This window comes from Pantherophis guttatus, chromosome 8 (assembly GCF_059756535.1).
Source record: "Pantherophis guttatus breed Tessera chromosome 8, ASM5975653v1, whole genome shotgun sequence".
In the NCBI taxonomy this organism is placed as follows: domain Eukaryota; kingdom Metazoa; phylum Chordata; class Lepidosauria; order Squamata; family Colubridae; genus Pantherophis; species Pantherophis guttatus.
In genome coordinates, this window is record NC_142070.1 from 58,734,103 (window position 1) to 58,761,092 (window position 26,990).

The following is a 26,990-nucleotide window of genomic DNA, read 5'->3' on the forward strand; positions in this document are numbered from 1 at the left end:
GCCCAGTGGTGGCAGCAGGCTCCAGAGCTGCAGTGTGCACCAGCTGAGGGGCCGGCAGACTGTGGCTACAGCTGGAAAACCATCCCCCATACACAAAGGGCAGCAAGCATGTGGTAACCAACAATTTCCAGCTGTAGCTGTCCTGCCCTTTGCCTCGCCTCGCCTCATCCTGCTGGACGGAGCCTCCCGCCCACCACCCCACTCACCAATGACCCCTGGATTCCCCCTCCAACCCACCTACGGGAGCATCTTCAAGCTGTCCACGCCTCTGGACCATGCCCAATCGGTTGCGACCACCCCGGCCACGCCCCTCCTTCTCCCCTGGCCCCTGGAGGACAATCACAATGCTGATCCGGCCCTCAATGAAATCGAGTTTGACATCCCTGCCCTATACCATTCCACAGAAGTGGCTGTCCAGTTTTTTCTCAAAAGCCTCCAGTGTTGGAGCAACAGTTATGCTGTCTATCCTACATATTTTAGCTTACCAAGAAGTAGGTTATGGACTACTACGTTAAATGCCTTTCTGAAATCCAAGTGTATTATGTCCACTGCATTTCACTGGTCCACTAATTTAGTCACTTTGTCAAGGAATGAAATAAGATTTGACAATTAAAAAGCTGATGTAGACCAAAAGAAGGCCAGGCCTTTGAGATCTCCAAAGTAGCTTCAAGCTACATTTATGGCACAATTTATAACATTTGTGACATAAGCAGAACTATAAAAATGATGGTGCTATCATAGACTATAAATACAATTGATTTCAAACATTTCCTATGCTTCTGGAAAAGGAAATGGTTTTTGATATTGTGATTGTTTCGTATCAGTCCTATAACTTAGCTCCCAGAAGGAAAACATCCCTAGAATTTAACTAGAGTGTATTCAATCATGCATCTACCTTTCCTTTACAAGTAATTAAGAGGAATGCAGTAAAATAATTATATCCTTATTCCCTATAATTAAACTGCAACTTATTTGTTTACTTTGTCAGCACTTCAACCTGCATTTACTCTAGCGCTGACATAAGAAGGAGAAGAGGGGGCAGCTGGCAAGAGGACGCTTGACTTCTCACCTACTTATTTTCCCTGAAGATAATATCCCCTAGGAGATGAGATTGGAGGGGGGACATTCCTGGGAGCTGAAGTAGTAGATATGGGGAGAGTGATTTGGAAGAGGGCCAATGAGACGCAGAGAATTGGAGAAGGTTTGGGATCAGGAAGTCAGTGTTGGCTACCCCACAATCGGGGACAGGTTGTCATGCTTAATAAAATGAAAGATTTCTTCAAAGACTATTTGTTTGGAAATGCAATTTATTTTATTTGAGACGACATCGAAACCTGACATACTTATTATTGAACGTCATTATCTCAACTTTTTGTTCATTCCAGCCCTCAAGTGATGTACAAAAAAAAAAAAAGTACAGGGTACAAGAATATCCGAATATAATTAAAATGTAAACAAAAATAAAATCTGTTACTGACATAATTAACAGTTATAAGGCTGTATAAAGATGTGTCTCCGCTATCTTTCTAAATACAGAAAGATAGAAATGGCTAGCTATATATTAATATGTAAAAGCAAAAAGTTGAAGTTGGAATGTATTTAACTTGTAGTGTGCTAGGAAGAGTTGGAAGTCAATGCCCCCTTTTCTTTCTTTTTCTCTTCCCCTTGTATTTCACACTCCCTTTTCCTGTTCCCTTTCCTTCCCTTAATTTCCTATTTTATTTTATTTTTTTGTATTTTATACAATAAAAAATAAGAAATAAAAAAGACTTTTGAAAAGTCAAAATCTGTGGAACTTTGGCTCCCACAGTTCTATCTTAGACTTAGAGTAACTTTATTCTCACTATGAATGTACACTAATCAGCATACATTAAAATCACATTTCATTGCATACAGCTCTCAAAGGGTCTCCACTTTCAATATACACTATATGTAAGTAAGTAAGTAAGTAAGTAAGTAAGTAAGTAAGTAAGTAAGTAAATAAATAAATAAATAAATAAATAAATAAATATGCATATACTCACATATATTATATGACACAGATAAAAAACACTGTCTAGTTCAGATGTATACATGCACATGGCGAGAAAAATCTTACAAGTTTACCAGATGGATGGCATAGGGAACAAAGCTGTTACAGAATCTGGTAGTCCTGCTAGAAATACTTCAAAATCACCTCCCAGAGGAGAGCAACAGAAACAGACTATGAAGTGGGTGTGTGGGGTCTCTAACAATGATTTGAGTTCTAAGCACATAGCGCTTATAAGCAGAATCCTGAATAACAGGAAGCAGGCTTCCTATAATCTTCTCGGCTGTCCTTACCTCTGAATGGACTTCCTCTCTGAGGCACTGCAGCCACCAAACTGTGATCACCAAACAGTGATGCAGTTTGTTAAAATGATGTACCTTCTTGGCACATCATAACAGAGAGGACCAGGACCACTAAAAAACAGAGTCCCAATGCCCAACTCTTCCAAATGGCCAGGAACAATGCTATTGCTAATGGTATCAAAAGAAGCCTAGAGATGTAAAAGAAATAGTAGAGTTGGTCTCTTCCATTCTAGTTTCTGGCCAGATCATCTACCAAGGCATCCATAGTAGCCTAAGTGCCATTCCTTGGAGAAAGCCCTGACTGAAATGGAGCCACAAATTCAGTTTTAGCCAGATAACTCTGAAGCTTCTCAATCATGCTATCCAGAATAGATTATTGGGATTGATGATTCACTGTAATCAGTAAATTCTGCTGAGTCAGGGGAAGGCTTTTTCAATGGAACTAGAATGACTGCCCCCTTCAAGGAAGCAGAAGACATAGCCTGCACTCAGCGAAGCACTTGATCGCCTCCCTTAACTGTGAGCAGTTGGGGAAGACACATGGAGCAGAAGGCAGTAGTAAAAACAGAAATGTGAAATGGCCTGTGCAAGGAATTCTTTTTTTAAAAAAAAAAAAGTTTTCTGGAAAAAAAATTGCATAGTGGAGTTTGAACCTCTTTTCTCCTAAGCTATTTCTAGAATAGTTATGATTACACAAGCTGTCTTAAAAGATATCTCTCAAAAATCCATCTACAATCTATTTGTATAAGCAAAATCAAAAGGGGATCATGTTGGCTTGAGTGATCAGATACTGTATATTATAAAGTGGCCAGGGAACTAAATTTCTTGTATTCTATTGCTAGTGAAGATGCAAAAGCTGTTTGCCATGACTAATACTTATCCAAGACTTTGACCCAGCATATGCTTTATCACAGAGGTAAAGATTATTTTCCAAAGCTTATTTACAGGCGTAAGTGCATTAATGTTCTTCTCAGTCTCTCCTGCTTATTTTAATACTATTGCCATCTGTTTTAGTATACCTGCCCCTAACAGGGCTATATCAGGTCTCTGCCACATTAATCTTTGCAATAGTGGCAAATATCGGTAGCTTGGGTATAGGATGAGGGTGAAGGTTCATTCTCCAAGCTTGTGGGTTGATTTCCGAATGTTTTGTTACCAGGCTAGGTAACATCTTCAGCAGAGTTTAGGTGAGGTCAGTGTCGGTGTTCTTCTGTTTATAAGGGCTTCAGGTGTGGGTGTGTCAAGTGAGAGTCTTGTGATGTGTCTTGTGATAGGGAAATTACATCAGGTGAGGATCATTGGGAGGTGAACTGGTGGTGGTGGGGAGCTGCGTGGGTTGGTTGAGGGTCAGTGGGGTCTCTGGTTGGCTGTTCAGTTATATAGATAGGTAGGTAGGTAGGTAGGTAGGTAGGTAGGTAGGTAGGTAGGTAGATAGATAGATAGATAGATAGATAGATAGATAGATAGATAGATAGATAGATAGATAGATAGATAGATATACACATACATATATATATATATACACACACACACACATATGTGTGTGTATGTGTGTGTGAGTGTATATATAGTTTTATTATATTAGATTTATTATTGTTAGGAAAGTAAACATGCTATTATTTTAATAGGGGTGTTCAGAGTATATCATATTTGATTTATTTTATAGTTGCTAATATACAATTAAGACTTATTTCTGTCTATCCTAATTTTATTTGTTACATTTTATTCCCCCTTTTATTATTTTATGTTGACTGAATAAGAAAATAAAACTTTTAGCAGGCCACAAACCTCTTACCTGAATTCCTTTTTTTTAATAGATTTTTTTAAATAAACATAAAAAAATCAATGTCTACATAAACAGTGTGTTGTCTGGGTACAGTTAATTTTGAGAAATAGTAATGGTAATAATAACAATAATATTCATAACATTAATAATGATCATAATAATAATAGTATTTGCTTATCCATTTTAGTAAACCTTTCTTATATAATTAATCATTCCCTTAAGCTTTTAAATTTCTAACTTTTGTTTCTGTTAGTTAGCCATTGGTAAAACGAATCTTATGTTAAAAAAATATTATGTTTCTTCCTTCTCCTTCATTTTAAGTGTTAATATATCCATTTCTGCACATTCTAATATTTTTATTACACTTTCATCTGTTGTAGGGATCTCTTTGTTTTTTCACTGTTGTGCAAACACAATTCTAGCCGCTGTTAACACATATAAAATTAAAAATGTATTCCCTTTATTGTACTTTTCTGATAAGATACCCAACAAAAATATTTCTGGTTTTAAATCTATATGTTGCTTTATCATTTTTTCCTAACCATGTATGTATTTTTATCCAGTATTTTTTTCCCTTCGGGCATGTCCATCACATGTGATAATACGAACCCGGTATCTGATTAAGACATGTTCTTAAACATCTTTGCCAGTCTTGCTGGTGGAAGGTGCCATTTATAAAACATTTTATATAAATTTTCCTTATATGCAGTTGACATTGTTAATTTATAGTTCCTGTCCCACAGTTTCAGCCATTTATCTAACTCTATAGTATAACCAAAGTTTTTAGCCCATACAATCATTGTTTCCTTTGCTTGTTCTTCCATTTTAATGCTCAGTAGATAGCTATAGATTTTTTAAATTAGTTTTTCACCTGTCCCTGTTAGTATCTGATCTAATTCTGTTGGTTCTTTGTAGAAACCATACATTTTAATGTCTTTCTCATACCTTGATTGTATTTGCATGCGCGGCCACCATGCTAAATCAATCCGTTGACTTTTCAATTCTTGCTTAATTTTAAGTTCCCCTTTTCCATTAAAAATACCTTTGCATCTTGTAATTTTTCCATATTAACAACGTTCGGATGTATCAGTGCCTCCATCATGGAAAGCCAGGTATTTTCATATAATGTTTTTCTTTGATTTCTGCCCATACTAACAATAAATCATTTCTAGCATAATGTCTTTGAAAAATATCTATGTATTTTGTTTTTCTCATACCGTAAGAAAGCATGCCACCCCAGCTGAAGATCATGTCCCTGCAAAATCAATAGTCTATGCCTCAAATTTATCCATTCTTTCACCCATGTAAATGCAGAGGCCTGGTAGTACAGCTCCCAGTCGAAACCCCCCTTTGTTTTTACAGTCTTGCAACATTTTCAAACTTATTCTTGCTTTTCCCCCTTGCCAGATATATTTTGACATTATTTTATTTAACTCCTCAAAGCGTTTTTTTTCCAGCTTTATCGGAATTGTTTAGAACAAGAATAATAATCTCAGCAAGATATTCATTTTTATAGTAGCTATTCTTCCTATCAGTGATAGTTGCACATTTTTCCACTTCTCCAGATCTAATTTGATTTGTTGCATTAGCTTAGTATAATTATCTTCTTTGATGGTTGCACATCTTGCTGTTAGTTTAATTCCTAGATATTTTACTTTCTTAACTATCTGAATATCTGTTTTCTTCATCAATTCTTTTTTCTGTTTATCTGTAAGATTTTTAACTTGTATTTTAGTTTTCTCTTTATTTTCAATCCTGCACCTTCACCATATTCTTCTATTTTTTTATTAATTTGGGTCCAGTTTCTTGTGGTTCTTCTAAAATAAATACCAGGTCATCTGCAAACGCCTTTTTATTTCCATATCTTTTATTTCTATATCTTGTCTCACACACACACACACAAATACATGAGCAGTGAGGCATCTCAGTATCATTCATTTAAATACAAGTAGTAATGATAGTATTAATATTATTTATGAGCCACGGTAGCGCAGTGGTTAGAGTGCAGTACTGCAGGCTACTTCTGCTGATCACCGGCTGCCAGCAGTTTGGCAGATCAAATCTCACCAGACTCAAGGTAAACTCAGCCTTCCATCCTTCCGAGGTCAGTAAAATGAGGATCCAGATTATTGGGGGCAATATCCTGACTCTGTAAAACCGCTTAGAGAGGGCTGTAAAGCACTATGGAGTGGTATATAAGTCTAAATGCTATTGCTAAGTGCTATTGCTATTTGTTATTTAGATCACATTTATATAATTATGTTATTATATGTATTTGTGATAAAATGTAGGCCATTTAATTGTTCAACATTTTAGTTCCCCATTCCAATGGCAATAACAATATCATTAAAGCATACATAGTGTCACCATCTTTCAACATCTAATCTTTATATCTAGCTATTAGTTTTAGTATATTATATAAAAATATGCATAATAATATTCACCCTATTTCTTGTTTCTGTCTCTGTTTTAGCTCCTAATAAAGCCAATCTTGGGTTCTATCCATCATCTCTTGCCCGTTTTAATATTTCAATTCTTATTCGTTTTTTAATTTGCCTCCCAAATTCCTCCCTTGGGTCTTCATCTCTATCTACATCTTTCCTGGTTAGCTTAAGTATTTCTTCCATCTCTACAGTAATGGCCAAAATTGTGGAAACGTTTTGGGAAAAATGTATTTTTGAGGTTTGATGACTAATAACACATTTTGGGGGGGAGTTTCAAGATAATCATATTCCACTGCTGGAATGGTCTGGGAATAGCCCAGACCTTAACCCAATTGAAAATCTATGGAGCCGACTAAAGAAACTTGTTGGTCAGAAGCGACCCAGCAATAAAACTCAAGTTAATAGAAGCAATCATTCAATCTTGGTTTCACATTATAACAGCTGCAGAACTAAAAGACTTGGTTCACTCATGGGAAGACGTTGTAAAGCCGTAATTCATGCTAAAGGTTACCCAACTAAGTATTAACCGACGTGATAATTTTTGTATATCTCGTTTTTTCTACGTGTTTCACTTTTCTTCTTTTTACTGTAACTGCTATTCTAATAGCAAATCCTTCATAAAAGTTATTGCATTACATTCTTGATTAAATTATATTTCCATTGATATATAATTTTATGGTACTACTCCCAAAAAAGTGGTGTTAGCTAGTTTTAGAAAATACACTTTTCCCAAAAGGTTACCACAATTTTGGCCACTACTGTACTATCTTTTGTTGCCAAGCCTCCAGAGTATCTGCCCAAATCTCTATTTTCTTTTCAAAGATATCTTTCTGTTTATCCAGTATCATTTTTTGGTCTTTTAGCATGTATTTTCCCTGAATTGCTTCATAAGTTTTTATTGCCTTCTCTTTCTTATTTTCTTGTTTTATTTGTTGATTTGTCCATTCTATCTTTTCCCCTGGTCTATTATCTCCTTTATTTCCTGGGCTTTTTGATCATTATTCATTATTTGTCGTCATTGTAGATGTATACACAGTATACCCATACAACAAAATTCACTTAACACCCAAAGACTAGGTCCAACACACATAGCAATCCTCAAACATACTCCCACCTACCACAATTCTCCATCCCTAAACCACCCAAACATCCACACAACAGACCAAGTAATACTGTCCAACAGCTCACTGATGGTGGCCCTTTAGTTCATTGTTGAGTGCAATTATAGCTCTGGGATAAAAACTATTCAGAAAACACGTGGTCCAAGTTTTAATTGTTCTGTATCTTCTGCCAGAAGGCAACAGTCCAAAAAGATTGTGAGCAGGATGGGAAGAGTCTCTGAGAATGTTATGCAACTTTCTCAAACAGTGAGATTCGAAGATGAAGATGTCATCAACACAGTATGTCCAGAATTTGTTTGGATGGTGAGTAGAGCTATGGTTTTGAGTTGTTGCATGGCTGCCAGAAATTATCCAGAACCAAAGAAAAGATACAGAAGGACGAAAGAAACAATGTAATCTACAAAATCAACAACAACCATTGCAACCAATTCTACATGGGAGAAACATTTCAATTAAAAAACAGGATCCATGAACACCAGCTGGCAGTCAAATGCCACAATCCCAAATCCTTAATCTTTACCTACACCTACACCAAACAGCAACAGTTCAATTGGAGCAACACAAAAATCATCTGCCACACTAGCACCCGCCACGCTCATGAATTCATCAAAGCCTGGCACTCCACAAGCAATTTCATCAACAGCTTACAAACCCCTCAGAATCCAAATCAACTGCACGACTAACCAGACAGCACCAACCCTCAACCAACCTGCGCAACTCCACCACCAACAGTTCACCTCCCAATGACCCTGACCTGATGTAATCTCCCTATTACAAGACCCATCACAAGACTCTCACTTGACACACCCACACCTAAAGTTCTTAAAAACTGAAAACACTAACACTGATATCCACTAAACTCCACTGAAGATGTTACCTAGCCTGGTAACAAAACATTGGAAACCAACCCACAAGCTTGGAGAATGAACGTTTACCCTCATATTAATTTTTGTTTGAAAACCTGGGTCTCTGGAAACAAAGCAGAAATGCAACCTCGCACACCACCTATAAACTTGAGAGATAAGCATGAGAAAATAAAGCCTTGGATATATTCTCTTTAAACATGAAGTACCAGTATGACATTGGAACAGGATTCATTCCCCAGGAAAGTTTTACGCAAATAGATGGAGGTAAAGTAGATGAGCAATCTATAAGACTTTTCTAAAGACATATCACTAAAGAAGCTTCTTCAGACCAAGAGGCTGTCAAAATGACTTTGAGGTCATTTACCTGAACTTTCTGCTCCAAGATACTTGTTTAAGTATCTTTTAAACCGCCCATTTCCCTTACAGAGGGACTCTTACTTCTCAACTAACTATACTTTGCATTAATAAGTAAAATGTGATAGCTAATGTGATACTTGGAGATTCTGGAAATTGTCCATGCATCTTCAAGTTGCCAAGATTGAGAAATACTGCTTTAGGCTAATCCAGAGTTGGGCAACTATGGCAACTTCCCAACCAGTTGACTTCAATTCCTGAGTCCAGCATAGCTCAGTGAACTCCACAGGTCATAAAGTTGTCATAGTTACTCACTACTGAGCTAATCACTCCCTTTCCATCAGCACTTCCAAATCTCCTTCGTAGAGTTGTTATCAGAGGTGGGATTCAACTGGTTCAGACCGGTTCAGGTGAACCAATTAAGATTTTGCACAGTTCAGACTTCCGGCTGACGTCACAGTGATATCGGACAGGTCTCCGTGCTCCTGCGCAGAGTTCTCCACATTAGAGGGCACCGAAAGGCGGTAAAGCCACCCTGGAGGGGTGGTGAAGAAAAGAGGGGCACTGTTGTGGTCTGCCAGCAGCCTGCGGAGTTGGCAGCGGAGTTGGACAGCAATGAGGCTGAGGAAGAACATGGACTAGTCCTGGAGGCTGGAGAAGGCCCGGATGAGGGCTCTGCGTCAGAGGCAGAGATGGGGCCAGGGCCATTGGGGAGTGATGTGCGGGCTCCGGAGCCTCCAGAGGCTGACAATAGAGAGGCAGAGGAACAGGAGGAGCCTGTTCCTACTGCACGTATGAGAAGAGCTGCCAGAAGGCAGGAGCAGCTAAAGCAAAAAGGACAACTCAGGAGTAAGGCCAAGAGATAATTGGCCCTCCCATAAAGCTTAAAAGACCAGCAACAGCTCTTGGGCTCTTTGTCGGAAAACAACATTGATAGATTTGTTTCTTGTCTTGCTGCATCTGAACTTCTGCCAAGAAAAGCCTTTGGCAGGTTGCCAAAGTAGACCAAGATTGGTGATAAGGCTGAAGAATTGTGTTACTAAGAATTTGTTTTGAATTAATTTGGACTACGCTGAGAATGAGTTAATTCTCAGCTGTTCTAATAAATTCTGTTTGTTTAGAATTGATTGCTTCTGATAATACCTACTTGGGCCTAGGTCACAACAGGCAGGCACACTGCAAGTCACGGAGAGTTGCAATCTCTCCAGGGTTTTTTCCCCTTTCCTTCACAATGAGAAGAGGCAGCCAAAAATAGCTCGATGAAACTGGGACAGCTGAGGCAACACAGAAAGCACAGGATTGGTGTAAATGAACAGTGAATGGAACTGGGTGAGAATATTCCTTTTTTACTCAAAATCTAACCTTAAAAAGAGGGGGGAAATCCAAAAGAGTCTCTTAACACAATGAGAAATACACAATAAGCATACATAAATAATATTTAAAATAAATATTAAATAATATTTTAGCAGCATTAATTTTTTTCCTTAAGTGAAACCTCCATCAACATAAAAGATTCTGGAAACTATCCACTTTCTAAATCACCATCCTCTTGTTCTACAGTTAAAAGTTATCTCTCCAGGATAGTGCATCAGTCACATCATTTACACATATCCGCAATATATCACCTAAAAGAAAGAAACCATCTGGAACCATCACCATAGATAAGTTTGTGATAAAAACCAGCAGATTAGAAAAAGAGTTAATTGATGGAAAAATTGTTCGGTTTGTTTATATAACAAACTCTTCTTTCTGTCTTCTTGAAAACCCACACTTTGTTAATATGATTCAGCCATTGAGACTAGGATACAGTCCACCAAGTATTATTTATTTATTTATTGGTTCAATTTGATTTATATGCCGCCCTTTTCCGGAGACTCAGGGCGGCTTACAATGCGTTAAGCAAAGTAAATTAGATGTTGCAGGGAAACAGCTGGATAAAGTATATGATGAAGAAATTATGCAATGTGCAACAAATCTAGAAGATAAAATTGGTAACCTAAGTCTTGATAGGTGGAATAATGTCCATAATGATCCTATTGTATGTGCTTGTATAACAACAGAAGAAGGGAATGTATTCCTTGCAGAAACAATTGATACTTCAGGAAATGAACACACAGCAGCATACTTAGAAGAAGTAGCAACAAAAGTTATAACATGCGAAAAAAATTCAAATGTCAAGTACACAGTTTGGTCACAGACAATGCTGCAAATGTGTCCAAAATGAGAAGAAATTTAGAACATTATCAAGAAACTACCAAGCTAGTAACATATGGTTGTAGAATACATTTGATGCACCTCCCAGCCAACAATTTCTGTGTCACAGAAATAAAGTTGTTTAAATTGCTAAATACTTCCGTAACAATCATTTTGCAGCATCAGCTCTGAAAATAATGGGTGGAACCAAGCTAACGCTCCCACAAGATGTTAGATGGTACGCTGTAGTGTACTGTTTTGAACAATATATAAAAAAACTGGCCTATTCTAATAACCGTCTGTGAGCAAAATCGAGAAAAATCTTTGTCATTGGGTTTAAGAGAAATGTTGAACATATGCTGAGCATCCTGAAAACCGTTTTTGAAGCTTTAAACAAAATCCAGAAAAATAATTGTTTTATTGCTGACGCTGTTGAAATTTTGAAGGAACTGAGCGAGCACTTAAAAACAGAACTACACACTGACAAGCAGAAATTACAAGATTTAAAAAAGCGAACGAGACAAGCACTGTCTCTAGCTCATTTTCTCACAAACGTTGTCAATATCTGGTACCAGTGTCAAACCTTAAGTGCTGAAGAAGAGGAGTTAGCCATGACATGGGTATCCAGCAATCATTGATTTCTAGTGCCAACTACAATGAATCTCAGAGCTAAGGGAGAACCATTCAAGAAATATATGTTTGCTGATGAGGTTTTAAAGAAAGTTTCACCAGTAAACTGGTGGAAGTCACTTAAGCACTTGGATTCAGAAAGTGTTGAAGTAATGATTTCAATTTTAACCACAGTGGCCTCTTCTACTGGCCTTGAAAGAATAAACTCTTCCTTTGGACTTGTTCACTCTAAATTGAGAAATCGGCTGGGGCCTAATAAAGCAGGAAAGCTGGGTTTTTTTTTTCCAGATCATAAACAAACAAGAGAATGAAGATGAAAATGAGTGAGCTGCAAAAGACCATGTTTGAATTTTTTTTTAATGTGGAACCACCTGATATATTCAGTTTAAGTTCTCATTTGTTTTTTCAAAAATACTTTGTTTATGCACTTCAGTTACTAAACATTGATGTTTAAGCAAATACAAGAATATTTAATATGTTATTGTTTTAATTAAATAAAAGAATTTGAGTAGTTCTCCAAGTATGTGTGATTAACTTGTTAACCTAAAATCGGTTCTGATATTGCTGTTTTACTAACCTGACAGCTTAATTCTAAATAGGAAACTTTCATTTTGTTTGCAATAATATTATTAAAGATTCTAACTACCAGCAAGAATGAGTCCTTACATTTATAGAGCACCTGTCATTTCAGATCCAACATGGCAGCGACTGTTAGCGGGCATCTACTCACCTGTTGCCCGCCACATCTCTCATGTTATGTCACTGCCACATCACCAGCCATCCCATTAAAGTGAATGGGATGTCAGTGAGTCAACACTGGGTCAGAGGAGCAGCTGCTGTGGGACAGAGATGATAGCTGCTCTTTAAAAATTATGATTTAAATCAAGTTGATTTAAATCAAGCCTTTTTACTAGCGATTGAAATCATGATTTCAATCACTAGTAAAAAGGCTTGATTTAAATCAACTTGATTTAAATGATTTCATTTAAATAGATTTCAATAGACTTGATTTAAATCAAATTCACCCTGCTTACAAGCAGTTCAGACCAAAACATTCATACCAAAATAAAGCACACTATACTCCAGATGTTTGTGGCAAGTATCCTAAGTTAAACAAAGCTGCACAATATATTTAAAAATTAAATATAAAAATTAAAAATTAACCAATGCAACAATTATTCAGCCTGAAGGAGGATGCCTACTAAAAGAAGCCTGGTTCTCCAATAACAATTCCATCAACAGGCATATCAAACTGCCACCGGCCTACCAGGCTTTGAGACACCAGGAAAGACCCTGCAGGATGAGCAGAGACGGCTTTCCATCAGTGAGCAGAGACCAAAGGCAACCACCCCTCACCTCTTAGCATGCAGACTCAGCCTGTGAAAGCATAGTTAGTCTTGACCAAACACAGAGCAACCCGGCAGGGCTGTCTCAAACTGTAACAGATAAGTTAATGAGAAATGAACCTGGCCGATCACGAGGTCATGGACATGGCAGCAGATTGCAATGGCTGACAGCCTAACATCATCCCCCACTGATAAGCAAGCTAGGAAGGAGGAAACAGTAGGAATTAAGCCTCTATTATCCAGCATGACGACAGCAAAAATAACACAGCTGATTACAAGTGGGAGACGGCTGGAAGAGCCTATTACACGCGCAAGGACCAAATTGATTAATAGCATATAAAGGCAAAGATCTCTGTAATGGTAGTTTAATACTCTGACGATGTCAGCAGATGGCTGATGAATGCTTAGTTAAATGAAAATTTTAATTATTTTAAAAATTTAAAAATTTTAAGTTCTGGAGCTCGCAGGATATATGTATGTATATATGTATGTTTTCCCGAAAATAAGACCTTGTCTTATATTTTTTTGAACCCCGAAATAAGGGCTTGGCCTTATTATCGGGGGGGTGTCTTATTATTTTGGGGGTGCAGAAGACAGCAAGCGTGGCCACCTCATGACTTCTGCTTCTGTTCAAGAAGTTTGATTGAACTCGCGAGGTTTTTTTTTACACGTTGTAGGGTAAAACCAAACTTCTCGCGAGTTCAAGAAGTTTGATTGAACTCGCGAGGTTTCTTTTACCCTACATGTTTGCCTGCAGACAACAGCAAGACACGCAACCGAGCTACAAGGCAGGTAAGACACATTTCATGTCTCCCTAGCCCCACCCCTCCCCACTTGCCATCCCCAAATTGCATCCAATTGGGGCAGGGACAGAAAGCCCTGCCATGCCCGGTGAGAGGGGGAGAAGAGATGGCAAGGAGAGAGAGCCCTGTCTCACTCTATGGCTCTCGCTTCTCCCCCACCCCCCTCAATAAAGAGCCGGGCACTGTGGAAAAGGGAGCCAGGCGGGCACGGGCTTTGGGCATCTGGGGCTGCTGGGAATTGCCCAGTGGAGAGTTTGCAAGGGATCGCTTCCCCTTTGCCTTCTCTCCCAAAAGCGCTCCTCGGGCACAGCCACTTCTGCAGCAGGAGACTCGCGCCTCGCGCCAGCCTTCCGAAGGGTACTATAGCAGCAGCTATCCACAATTTATTAACCCTTATTTCATCCTGACCCACATTGCCCAGTATGGTCGGGATGAAATAAGGGTAAAAAAATTATGGATAGCTGCTGCTATAGTATGTTTTGGAAGGTTGCCACAAGGCACACGGGGCGCATCGCTTGGCCTCCTGCTGCAGAAGTGTCCGCAATCCATGGCAAAAACGGCCGCACTTGCTGGAGGGCTTATTTTCAGGGGAGGGCATATATTTATGACCACCCCAAAAATCAGGCTTGGCCTTATTTTTGGGACATGTCCTATTTTCAGGGAAACACGATATGTATGTATGTATGTATGTATGTATGTATGTATGTATGTATGTATAATACTTTTCTAGTCAGGGTTTTTTCTTACGTAGCTCAAGATGTTTGTATAGCCATAGTGGGGTGATATCTCAAATCACCACTTTCAGGCTTTATCAGACATTTTGTGTTGTCTGTTGTGAGACTTAAGGGAGACTGGGATAGTACTATTTCTGTCTTATGACACTTCATCGGCCAGCCACACCCTTATTTTATGACTCCTCCCTGTAAAGGTCAAATATTTATTTTTATTTTGTTCTTTTAATTCGTAAGTTCATATGTATAATACTTTTCTAGTCAGAGTTTTTTCTTACGTAGCTCAAGATGTTTGTATAGCCATAGGGGGTGATATCTCAAATCACCACTTTCAGGCTTTATCAGACATTTTGTGTTGTCTGTTGTGAGACTTAAGGGAGACTGGGTGTCACTGCGTTATTTTATTTCCCAGCTGAGCTTCATTATTTTTGGACTAATAGACTTACTGTAGTTTGCCAAGTTCCTTATCAGTATTTTACTACGCATGTCCGCATTCTTTCACTTGCTTCACACACACTTTCCTTTGTTCTCTTGCCAGCAAGGTCTGGCTAAGAAATACCGGCAAGAATTATTTCAAAAATGTAGCAATTACTTTTCTTAGTTAGTGAGGTGTTTTATTTTCTTTATAACAAATAAATGAGTTTTATTAGAAACTTTTCTTCGTATTTCTTTTTCAGAATATTGCAACAAGGAATAAGCCTCGATCCAACCTCTAAACCAGGGTGATTTTTCCCAGAGCCAAACATGGGATTAATCAACGCCCTGACATCTGGTAGCTCGGACGGTTGATTTATGGCTTTTTTCCTTGTTTTTGTTATTTCTGATAAGAGCGCATAGGCAATTAGTTTTTAGCTACTGAGGTACGCTAATTATCTTTGCTAAGATGCCGAAACAGAAGAAAAACAAATACAAAATGTATTTTGCTGAGAAGGTGGCAGAAAGGAGGTTTCCAGATTTCCAGCCCCTTACTACAGCCGCACGCCTGGAACAAGAAGAAGCCGTGGGAAATGGAGGGAGATAAGACAGAAGCTGTTTTTGAAGATGATGATTTACGACTGAGGTCAGTAACTCCCCCTTCTAATTATGCCAGCTCTCAAACTGTCTTCCCAGAACCTTCTGAATTTGTAACGCTCGATGCAAGGCCAACGCAAACTGCCGAGCAAAATTACTCCCACGCAGAGAGAGAAAAACAATCCATTATTCTCCTCGAAGCTCACCCTGGATGAGCTGGCTATGAAAGCCTTTCGTGACCGTATAAAATTCTATGAACAGGAGCTATCCCAGGCAAAAATGGCTATATCTATGTTTGAGCAAGATAAGGGAGATAACTTAAGATTTTCAAAAAGCGCCATATTGTCTTCTTCCTTGGAGCCAAAGACACTCCCCCTGGTGGATTTTGTGTCAGGCCAATTAAGACAGAGGGCACTGCACACGTCACATGAAAGTCTCCCTGATCAAGTTACATATAAACCTGCCACGCAATCATTCCTTGTAACTGGGCTGCCCGAAGCTAAAGATGCAGCACCATCTGCTGGCGAAAGTAATTTACTACAGGAAGCTGAAATGCCACAAGTGTTTCCACAGGCCCGAACTCAAACACCCCCTGGTGGTGTTGGTGTCCTTTTAGATGGAACACAATTAAACTTAATGAAGCAAAGGCAAATGATTGTATCTCCAGCAGGTCACGCCAATATTGCAGCTCAAGCACAAATGGCAACTGGAATACAGCAGATTCCAGTGCATCAGCCACAGCAGCTACAAATGCCTGCATATGTGCCCCAGCCACAAGTGCAAATAGGGCCAGCTCCTGGCCCACCTCCAATGGCACAACCAAGACCATTTTTAGGTCCACAACAGGCACAGCAAATACCACAGGCATTTCTGCCAGCACAGCCAGCGTACCAAATGCAGGCTCCTCACCAGGCATTTTCTGTCTCTCCACTAACTGGTGAGTCAAAACTAAAAATGTCAGGACACAATTACAAAGTCTGGGTCAGTGAGATTACACTATTGCTTCTTAGAGAAGGCACTCACTGTATGGTATTTAACCCTCCTGGACCACCTTGGAATTTTGCAATAAGAGATTTAGAGATAAGAGCTCGCACAACATTATTGATGTCCATGGATACTGAACTGCAGGTCACTTTTCCACCAAATACAACAGCCCGACAAATTTGGGCTGAATTGGAAAATTGCTACAGGCCTATCTCAATTGAATCTTCATGTTTACTCATGTCTGAACTCCACGGTTCGAGATTGAAACCTGGTGAACAAATTGGAGGACACTTGACCAAACTGAAAGGACTGAGAACAGAATTGAGAGAAAGAGGCCATAACATTGAAGATATTCAAATGATCAGCATCATCATTAACTCTTTGAATTATGAATGGAAAGATGCTGTTACAAAAATTAACCAAGTCCCAATTGCTCAACGCACAGTGGACAATGTCTGTAGACTTTTAATTGAAGAAGAGGCATTCATGTTGGCCACACCACATTTGAGAGGACCACCTGCATCAAGAACTCCAGCTAGGCGCCCCTTCCGAAGAAGGACCTACGCTCCAAGGATGCCAAGGTGCAACACCTGCAATCGTGTGGGACATGCCACCCGGGATTGTCCCCAACGAGTTCCAGCTCCTGTCACATACCAGCCCAGAGGAACAGATTCCAGAGGCAGAGGCAGAGGCGGTGGACAAGATCGTCGTGGTCCCCGGTGTGATCCACAAACTCCACTCGCCACATTGGCTTTAACCAATGATCCACAACCTCAACCAGAATATGACAGACAACTCCTGTAGACTTTGGACAGTGGTGCAGCATTGCATGTTACCTACAGAAAGGAACTCTTCACAGAAATGCACGAGCCTGAACCTGAACTACGTGAACTTTACTCTTTTTCAAATCATCCTTGTCAGGTCAAAGGAAAAGAAACTGTTTATGTTGAAGAGCTCGATGCATTCATTCCTGATGTTTATTTCATACCAACAGCAACCAGTAATTTGCTTAGTCAGAGTCACTTGTCTAGAGCATTAAAATTCCAGGTTCACCACCTTGAAAATGCAAGTTACATAGTTAAAGATGGAGATATTGTTGCTGGAACCATATTAATTGGTGGTGTTTATTACTTAAAGCCAAAGCCTAAAACACAAACACAGGCAAGTATGCAAACTCCAAAAAGGGAGAGCACAGGCCCAGAGAGAGATGCTCCAGAGAGAGATCCTGTTGCTATTCCAAAGGCTCCTAAAGCCAACAAAAAGAGAGTTGGTAAACAGGTTGCTCAGAGCAAGCCTGAGGTTCCTCATAAAACTGTTAATGTTGAGAATTCACTAACTGGTAAACCTTTGCATTCCAGGTGTATCCATAAATGGCATAGAAGATTGGGGCATGCCAGTTTCCGTGTTCTTAGGAAGATGCCGGAGTTCGCAAAAGGTTTGGATCTAAAGGGGTGTAAGGTGTTTTTGGATTGTGCTGTATGCAAAAATGCCAAATCCAAAGCAGCAGCCATTCCCAAACACGCTACACGCCTGTCAACACGCATTTTTGATTTGGTTCACATTGACATAGTTGGTCCATTCCCGCCATCATTTGGTGGTAGAAAATATTTTCTAACAATAGTTGATAATTACTCTAGATATGGATATGTATATCCTATGAAAGAAAAATCAGAGACTTTTCAGATCTTTAAAGACTTTGCAGCCCTTGTTTCTACCCAACACCAAGTTCACATCGCCAGAATCCAGAGTGATCGTGGTGCCGAATTCATGTCTCAGCGTTTCCAGGACTGGATGCACAAGAATGAAATTCTTAATCAGACTTCGCCCCCTGACACACCGGCTCACAACAGAGAGGTACTGCAAACCATGATGCGTTGTCTCCTAGAAGACGCCAACCTTGATATGATATATTGGGGTGAAGCTATCAAGTATGCAAATTACACTGTCAACCGTACTTGGAGCAGTGTAACAAATCAGACTCCTTTCTTCATGTTGTATGGCTACAAGCCCGATCTTAAAAACATCCATATTTTTGGTTCATATGCTATGGTGAACATTCCCTTAGCTCAAAGAAGAAAAGGAAGTCCAGCAGCAAAGAGACTGAGATTTATGGGTATTGATGATAACTCAAAATGGAGCAGATTTATTGACTCTAAACATGCAATTGTGACTTCCCAATCTGCTAATTTTGAGGAAGATATTGACTGGTCCAGGATTCATTCCAATGATCCTGGAGTTTATTTTCCCAGAGATGATACTGCTGATGCTACGCAGATTGATGATCAAGATTCCACTGATTCTTCTCAACCCGATGTTCCGTCTTCGCAAGCCGCGGATGCTGATGTTAGCGATGAAAGTGAGGATGAGGACGAAGCAGAAGAAGACTGGACAGTTGTTCCGAGACGTTCCAAGAGGGCCACAAAAGGAATCCCTCCACAACAATATTCTTGGCAACTGACAAAAGCACCCTTGCCTTTGATTTGCAATGTTACACTTCCACCTGATAATTTCACACAAATCAAGCAGCTCCCTGATTCAGAGCAAGACAAATGGTATGAAGCAATGCAGGTTGAAATGGACAGTCTAAAGAAACTTAAAGTATTTACACCTGCAAAACCTCCAGCAAACAAAAAGGTCATTGGCACTCGATGGGTCTACAGAATCAAAAAGAAACCAAATGGTGAGTCATTGTACAAGGCCAGACTTGTAGCTCAGGGTTTCGCTCAACGTTATCCTGAGGACTACACAAATACTTACTCACCGACAGTTCGAACTGAGAGTGTAAAAATTGCTTTTAGCAACTGCAACTATCCTTGGTTTAGAAGTTTTCCAGTTTGATGTTGACACGGCTTATCTGCATGCAGACCTAGATGAAGAGATCTACGTGAGAAGTCCTCCAGGATTCCGACAGCAAGAAGGGGATACCTGGTTTCTAAACAAAAGTCTTTATGGTCTGAAACAATCTGGTTTAATGTGGTATTTATGTCTTATTGACAAACTAAATTCAATGGGCTTTATTAAGTCCGAAACTGATGAATGCATGTTCACAAAAAGATCTAACAATGCATATGAGATAGTTCTTGTTTATGTTGATGATATTGTTTATATTGGTCCAAATAAGCAAATGAGTGAAATTTTTGCCAAAGCTTTGCAGAGATACTTCACATTGAAATCATTAGGTCATATTAGCACTTATTTAGGTGTTCAGATTGAAAAAACACAGAAGGGGTTTAGTCTTTCACAAGAAGATAAAATTGAACAAATTTTGCATCATTGCAACATGAAAGATGCTAAAACAACAAAGACACCCATGCAAACAGATTTTCATAACTTGACACAAGAAGAAAGTCCTGAGTTCGAGGATCAAACACTTTATCGTTCAGTCATTGGGTCACTGTTATACATTAGCAGTTGGACCAGACCCGACATTGCACTTAGTGTTAATATCTTATCACGACACGTAGGTAAAGCAAAACATTTTCATTGGACATGTATTAAGAAATTATTGAGATACCTAAAACACACTAAACACATGAAGTTATTGTTAGAACCAACACATACTGATTATGCAGAATTAAGTTGTTATGCAGATTCTGATTGGGCAAGTGATAAGAAATCACGTAAAAGTACTTCAGGTTATATGATGTTCTTAAATGGATGTCCTGTTTATTGGCAAGTACGTAAACAGAATTTTGTTTCTTGTTCATCTACTGAAGCTGAATATGCTTGTGTTTCAGATGCATGTAATTCTCTAACTTGGTTTGATGCTTTAGTCACAGATACCTGGACACACCCGATCCGACCAATCACCGTGATGGAAGACAATGAATCGGTGGTTTATATTTCTGAATCACATTTCACAGGTTCTAGGTCCAGACACATTGACATTCGTTATCAAAACATAAAACATTTAGTGAAAAAAGGTTTTGTCAAAATGCAATATGTATCTACACATGATCAAATTGCTGATATGCTCAACAAACCACTTCCAGCAGCTCAACACGAGTATCTGCGTAAGAAGATGTGCCTTATTTGATGATGTACTGATATTCGCTCAACTGGCAAAGAAGGGGAATGTCACTGCATTATTTTATTTCCCAGATGAGCTTCATTATTTTTGGACTAATAGACTTACTGTAGTTTGCCAAGTTCCTTATCAGTATTTTACTACGCATGTCCGCATTCTTTCACTTGCTTCACACACTCTTTCCTTTGTTCTCTTGCCAGCAAGGTCCGGCTGAGAAATACCGGCAAGAATTATTTCAAAAATGTAGCAATTACTTTTCTTAGTTAGTGAGGTGTTTTATTTTCTTTATAACAAATAAATGAGTTTTATTAGAAACTTTTCTTCGTGTTTCTTTTTCAGAATATTGCAACAAGGAATAAGCCTCGATCCATCCTCTAAACCAGGGTGATTTTTCCCAGAGCCAAACATGGGATTAACGCCCTGACACTGGGATAATACTATTTCTGTTTTATGAGACTTCATCGGCCAGCCACACCCTTATTTTATGACTCCTCCCTGTAAAGGTCAAATATTTATTTTTATTTTGTTCTTTTAATTCATAAGTTCATATGTATAATACTTTTCTAGTCAGGGTTTATCACAGTATATAATTTATTATAACCTAGTCATTTATTTGGCAAGGAGGAAAACAAGCTTGGTGCAAAGCAAAGCTGTAGCATTTCCCCAATTCAATGAATGACTGGTCCTTGGCAGCCACCAACAACATTCTAGGATAATAAAGATGGCAAGCATGTTTATAAAGAATGCATTCTTTGTTTGGGTGTGTCTCCATTAACCTACGATACACAAATGTAAAACAGAAAGACATACAACTTTACAACCTGTGGCAAAGGGTGGCAAAGAAAACTTGAGAATGATAGAGACAAGGAGCAGTTAGGTCAGTTTTCTTTCCAGTAAAGAATATATGTAGCTCAGGGTTGAACTAATGATATTTTTTGAATTTGTTTTACTTCAGATGTTTAATTACCAATAATGATATTGCCTAATCTGGTAATGAAAACAACCAAGCTCAGAGAGTGCCAAGAATCCACAATTTTCTTTTTTACTCAATGTATGTCTCGGGACTTATACTGCCCACTGTGGCATCCATTTTGTGAATAAAAATGGATAAAGCACACAACAATCTTAAAATTTCCAATAGATTTCACTAGCCCCCAAAGTTCTCCCTTCCTGATTTGCAAATGCACCATACATGAACATGTGTGTATATACATACAGGCTTTGACTATTCTTGGATCCAAAAAAGCTCTGCTAAAGATATTTGAATGAAGACAGGTGGCACGTGAAACTCACATGTAACTCACATGATTCTACCATGTTTCATTCAAAGAATATCCCAAATATGGAAAACTGATATATAAAAAGAAAGCTTAGATAGTTTTTCTGCATCCTGAGGATTTTCAACAATTTTCATTTGTGAGAGAATGCAGATATGTCTGTTGCATCAAGCAAATAGATAACAACTACTCCAAGCTGATTGGAATCGCCCTGGCCATTAATATCCTTGAAATATCTTAATTTTCTAGTGATGGCTTTCAGATATAAGGTTTAGATTGAGGGAAAACCCTGCCTTCAAATAAATATTTGACTTTCCTGGGAAGCCAAATTATTGTTAGCATTTCCCCATTTTATTGCTTAAGGCATCTAAATAAGCAAGATAAAAGCTTTCCCCTTAATTTTAAAGAACAGATGGAACAAATATAAAACTCCTGAAAAATTCTCTGCATTTTCCACAAAACATGGCTAACTCTACTTAGATGTTTGCATCCTCATTAACCTGCCTTATTATAGCTCACTTGAGCTGGTCTTCCAGGTCACCATCTGGTGAGGATTTGTAACAGATTAAGAAAAGAGTTCAACCGAGGTGTTCTCATGGCTGACCTGACCCACTTTCTAATATCTTAGAGTTCATTTCCTCAGCATGATCAGTCATGTGTCCTTTTTAAAAGAGCCTAAAAAACAGAAACTCTAGATCCTTCATCTGATTGAGGTGATTAACCAAGTTTGGGCAACTGCAATTACTGAAAAAATTAATTAACTGTAAATTTAGAGAACATTGTAAGACACAGCTGTATTTTTTATTTTATTTTTTTGTAATAGGAAACACATTAAAACAGCCTTCACTTTTTTTTTCTTCCTAGCATTTTGTCCACCTTAGTTGATAGTCTGTTTCTTTTGTACTGCATTCCCGTAGCTAGATAAGATGATTTGCATTCAGAGAGACCTGAAATTTGGCAATCAAATAGATGTCCTCTATCACCATTGCTGTTTATTTTGACTTTAGAAGTTTTAAATAGAAACATTAGATGAAATGAGATAAAAGGGATGAAAATTAAAAAAGAAGAGTATAAATTGCAGGCTTTTGCAGATGATTTAGTATTCATCATAGAGGAACCACAAATAACAGGCCCTAAATTACTAGAACAAATAGAGGGATATGGAAAGGAGTCTGGCTTGAAAATAAATAAAGATAAAACAAAAATTTTGGTGAAAAATATTACAGAAAAACAAAAAAGAGAGATAAAAGAGAATTTAGATATACAAGTGGTAAAAAGAGTTAAATACCTTGGAGTATATTTAACCTCAAGATGCGTAACGGTAAAAGAAGATAACTATTATAGATTAAAACAACAAATTGAGAAAGATTTGGAGAAGTGGAATTATCATTTACGGGACGGATTGCAATAATAAAGATGAATATATTACCAAGATTACTATTTCTATTCCAGACAGTACCAATAAAAATTGAAAAGACTTACTTTCAACACCTTAATAAGATAATAAGGAAATTTATATGGCAAGGGAAAAAAGCAAGAATAAGCATAAAAATGCTTCAAGATACGAGATTACAAAGTGGATTTGGACAGCCGAATTGGGAATTATATTACCAGGCAGCAGCATCGACATGGTTGAAGAAATGGGTTGAATTAAGAAACATAAGATTATCAACATTGGAAGGCCATGATTTACAGCTGGGATGGCATGCATTTTTGTGGTATGGTAGAAATAAGATACATACTTACATAGACATTATATAAGGAATGCATTGTTATTGGTATGGGAGAAGGTCAGAGATAAATATTATGTGAAAATACCAATATGGTTATCAACAATGGAAGCTTTAATACACCCAAATGTTTTTAATTTTGGAAATATTGTTAGATACAGGGATTTATTAACAGATAAGGGGGAATTGAAAGGGAAACGAGAACTGGAAGAACAGGGGATTGAGACGGATGTACATGCAGATACAAACAAGATATGAAAAAGATGCTAAATTATATGGTTTTTATCTAGAAAAGACAGAATTGGATAGGATACACACAGGAACAGAGGATAAATTAATTTGAAAAATTATAATTTCTTACTTGGTATTGAATTGGAGGAGGAGTAAGTAAAAGAAACAATGATAACTTGGGCAAAGAATTTTGGATATTCAATTGATCTAGACAAATGGCAACAATTATGGGAAAGGAATTATAAATTAACAATGTCCACTGCATATAAGGAAAATCAATATAAAATGTTTTATAGATGGCACATGCCATCTGAGAAACTGGCAAAAATGTTTAAAGATAAGACATTACATACTATAGTACTACTATATATCCCTGCAATTTCCTACCAAGAAAATTTACAAAATAAGTTTGCATAATTAAATTACTACATATAACAAAGTTAATAGTCAACGAGTCTATATGACAGTGATTCTCAGTTTCTAACTTCTTTTCATTTTAAGTTCATTCCATCCCTTTTATCATTATTTTAAAAGTCTATATAAGTATGATCATATGTACGTTTGTGCGCATTACTCAACCTACGCATACCTGTGGTCAAACTTCCTTATACACACACTTTTGTCCACCAGGTAAAAGGAAATGGTAGTAGTAAACAAATAAAATTAGTACTATTTCCTTCATCATAGATCACCAAGGAGGAAAAACCAACATATGGATAAATGAGATTATAGAGGACCCAATCAATTCATATTATCCAAATCCCCATAATTTATTTGTTTGAGGAGTGAAAAATAGAAGCCTACTCTGCCTAAAAGGAAGGAAAAGTATTCCAAGAAAATTCATTGCAGAATGTTTATTAATTGCAAGTCTCACTCATCACCTTCTTCACACAATACACACTGAATTCCCTGAGGTAACAACAGCTCAATGCCCAAGAGACAGTTATTTCATGCTTCAGACTCAGATCTGAATTTTTTAGGTTCTTTTCTTATTGACAGCAATCAAAGGATGAATTTGATAACTGACAACTGCCAAAGTTGAAAAAAACTCATATCTATCAGTTTATTGTACTTTAGCAACTCATTGGACTAAAGATGACAAGTTAACCCTGCATTGAGAAAGTGAGGCTTGGGTGCAAATGATGCTTTCTTTGAAACCCCAAAAATGTACCAAGCAGACAAGCAGATGGGGAGAAGCAATTTAGCAGCTATGAGACACAGATAATTTAAGGGGATTAACATGTGAGAAAATATCTTGTTGACCTTATTTTTTTCTGAGGTCCTGGTATTTGAATTTTAAAAGTCCGATACAATAATTTATTCATTTATTTATTTCTCAAAGTTGTATGGCTGCCCACTTATCCAATGAAACAAGACCCCTATAAAAAAAATATCAATTCTTTCCAAAATAACATTGACCCAAAGTTCCCAGACCTCCAATAAGTAAAGATCCAGGCCCTGATGGACATTAAGACCATCTACCTGCCCTACTGTAAGCCCACCTGCTCTGGAGACACCCCCCCTCCCCCCAACTTTAAAATGTCTTTCTAAGAAAGTCTGCCTGGTTTCTGTTCTGGTCTTTTTAGCACCAAGGAGATATCTATGTTTTTTTTTTTTAGTTAGGTAAATCAGTTTTAAGGTTTAACAACTCCTGGTATTATTTACTATTCTGCCCTTATTTCTAACACTACAAGTTGCCCGAGACATAGGAAGGTTTAGAAATCTGCTGCTCAAGACACAAGAAAGCTGCTAAACAAATATTTAAAACTTTGTTTGCATTGTTTTATACTTAAATAGATAAATAGATAAACAAAAGTAAAATAAAAACCAAGTTGATAAGCCAAGTTGTAAACTAAAAATTCTCTGAATTACTGTAATAGAAACACGAAGAAATTTATGATTTATGCAGAAAGAACTTCATCTCTTCATATAAAGAAACCAGGGCTTTTGCCAGGGCTTTTTATTTATTATAAGGCTTTTGAAAAATATCAAAATGGATATCAAAAAGGAAAGCTTTTCTGGGAGGGAAAGGGGAAAGGATGGGATTCTTTGTACCATTGGCTGTTAAAACCTCCTTTACATCTTCCCCTGGATAACCACAATTCCACCTGTCCATGTTTTTAGTTGGTGTAAAATCAATACATACTTTGGTGCAAAGTATTAATTTGTTGATTAGTTGCATATACCTGCAACTAATCAACAATGGGTCAGAATGGTGATACTTGCAAAAAAAAAAGGATGGATCTTTAATCATGCATTCACGGCCACCATCTTGATTTTTTTCATAGCTTTCTGGGTGATCCCTGTGCAAATTCCACCTTTATATGATGTTACCAATGTCCTGATGTCTCTTAAAATTATGTAAAGATGCAGTTTGTGTCTCTCAACCTCTTTCTAGATACTCTTGTTAGCTTCTCATTGCCAGGCAATTAATTCTTTTAATAAAAGTTGTGTCCTACTGAAAACTGTATAACAGTACATCTACTGCTTTAAAAAAGTAGCTAATAATATTGTCAGTAGAGTTCTTAAGCAACTCACAGATATACTTTAGCATCAATCAATACATAGCCAGGATTTTTTTTAATCACAAGATGGGAACACCCATGAATACACAATATGGCATATTCAGTATTGAATGTCCACTTTAAGAAATGGACAGGTATAGAAGCCCCCTTATCTGATCACTAACTTGGTAGTGGCATTTTCTCCTGTCCTTCAAGGCCATTCTCTATGTCCTCTATAAATATCTATGGAGAGAAATGACATCCCCCATTTCATCTATGTGACATTTCCAAATTCTTCACTTTGGGGATGTTCTGCCATCCCCAATTATTATTCTACCTGGTAAGACAAAAATAAGAGAACCGCCTAGAGTAGCCCCACAGTGAGACAGGTGGCAAATAAATTTAACAAATAAATAATCAGAGAGTAAGATTATTCAGAAATCAGATCCCTCAAAGAGGAACAAGTTAACTTTTTATGCACAACCATCTTGCCTCAAAACACAATTTTTGTTCTGGGGGAAAGTGCTAGATGGCTTCTTTTTCTAAAACCTTTTCCACTACTCTTCTTTTTGATGATTTAGCAAAACACACATACACACATATATATCTAAAACTATTCAC

The 26,990-nt window shown here is 37.9% G+C and overlaps 1 protein-coding gene across 4 annotated transcripts in view; it reads right to left on the reverse strand.

Annotated features, from left to right (window-relative positions):
• PROM1 (prominin 1) overlaps nucleotides 1-26,990 on the reverse strand; it is a 257,556-nt gene that overhangs the window by 208,074 nt on the left and 22,492 nt on the right. The gene's annotated exons all lie outside the window — the stretch shown is intronic.